Below are 1,629 nucleotides of genomic sequence, written 5' to 3' on the forward strand. Positions count from 1 at the left end.
CGCCGCCGCGTTACCTGTTCGGCGCCTGGAACCCCCCGCGGCAGCGGCGCCGCGGCGTCACCCGCACGTCAATGGAGGTTCCTCAGCCCCGAGTGGAAGGGGGGGCTGCGTGGGGGGAGGGGAGGGCGGGGTGGTTTGCCGAGGAGCGCGTGCTGGGGGGCGGGAAGACGGGGAGGGGGCGTGCTGCGCGGGGGAGGCGGGCGAACCGTAGTAAAGCCCACAGCTCGCGCCTGCTAAACCTGCCCACTCCACGGAGCATGCGCGATGCTCCCGACACATGCTCAGCAGGCCCTCCCAAGACTACCGAACTGCCTGCCTGGCCGGCGGGAGGATTCCCAAATAGGATGAGGGGGAACTCGGGGGCGGGGGGTTGCTCTGCGGAGAGCTTCAGGAGTCCTGACTCTGCCCAAGGGCCAGCTTGGTGGACCCAAAGAACACTAGTGTCTTCTGTACTGTGCCACGCCCATTTCAGTAACTAGTATCAAATACTACCAGGGCGGGGATTTTAAGACTCAAGTTAGCCACCTAGAAGCGAGAAGCAGCACCTAATGCATTTAAAAGGAATCAGTAGAACTGTGTTCCCCCACCTTCCCACTCTACCAGGTTTGTCTCACTTAAGATGCTCCTGAGGGCTGCCCTCACAGTACTGAAGAACTCACAATGGTTCAGTCTCGTGCATGTCCCCAAACAAGTGCACCCAACACGTACACACACACCACTAAGAAGACTTTAGCCATAGCAACAAAGGCAGGGAGTCTGATAATAAACGCCACCCCTGAAAATATATGATCTGCAGTGACAATAGTGCTTCAGTATTCTTCACTTGGTGCTTTACTCCTTTGCTGTTCGTTGGCTCTAGTAATGTAACAGATAAATTAAGTTCCATTTTATACACTGAAAGGATGATTAAACCCCTCAGCAAAACATTTTAATACTTGAAGTAAAAAAAAAAAGTTATTCTACTTTTTGACACTTAGAGGCTTGAAAGAAATTGCTACAGTGGCAAAATTAGCTCAGTACCTTGGAGAGCTTTCTAACATACTGCATATGACACACCACTTCCTCTCTCTCTCCCCTTCCACATCTAAGGCTATGGTGCTGTGCAACTAGTATCAAAAGATGGCCTAAATAGGCCATCACTGGAAAGAGAGGCCCATTGGACTTGCAAACTTTATATGCCCCAGTACAGGGGAACTCCAGGGCCAAAAAGGGGGAGTGGGTGGGTAGGGGAGTGGGGTGGGTGGGTATGGGGGGACTTTTGGGATAGCATTGGAAATGTAAATGAGGAAAATACTTAATAAAAAATGGAAAAAAAAAAGAACACTAAACTGTGCCTTCCATTTATGTCACCATCTGGTGTGCTAAGAAATCAAAGAGGCCACAGAGGTTGGCAGTGAATTCAAAGAGTAATTACCAATAATGCCCTCTAACTCTACTTAAAATCCAAAGAAAAATAAGCTTTGGAAATATGTCTCTTGCCAGGCAGTGGTGACGCATGCCTTTAATCCCAGCACTTGGGAGGTGGAGGCAGGAGGATTTCTGAGTTCGAGGCCAGCCTGGTCTACAAAGTGAGTTCCAGGACAGCCAGGGCTATACAGAGAAACCCTGTCTCGAAAAAACCAAGTATAT

General features: G+C 50.5%; 1 protein-coding gene across 3 annotated transcripts in view; it reads right to left on the reverse strand.

The window, feature by feature from the left end:
• The window catches only part of Rps6ka6 (ribosomal protein S6 kinase A6), a 140,460-nt gene that overhangs the window by 76,048 nt on the left and 62,783 nt on the right, over nt 1–1,629 (reverse strand). Inside the window, exon 1 of one of the 3 annotated variants that reach the window (XM_029473709.1) lies at nt 15–82. The exons of the other annotated variants lie outside the window; for them this stretch is intronic. The gene's annotated coding sequence lies outside the window, so the exon portion shown is untranslated. Of the gene's footprint in view, nt 1–14; nt 83–1,629 lie in introns of those variants that run through there. 3 annotated transcript variants of the gene reach the window in all.

Source organism: Mus caroli, chromosome X (genome assembly GCF_900094665.2).
Source record: "Mus caroli chromosome X, CAROLI_EIJ_v1.1, whole genome shotgun sequence".
NCBI lineage: Eukaryota > Metazoa > Chordata > Mammalia > Rodentia > Muridae > Mus > Mus caroli.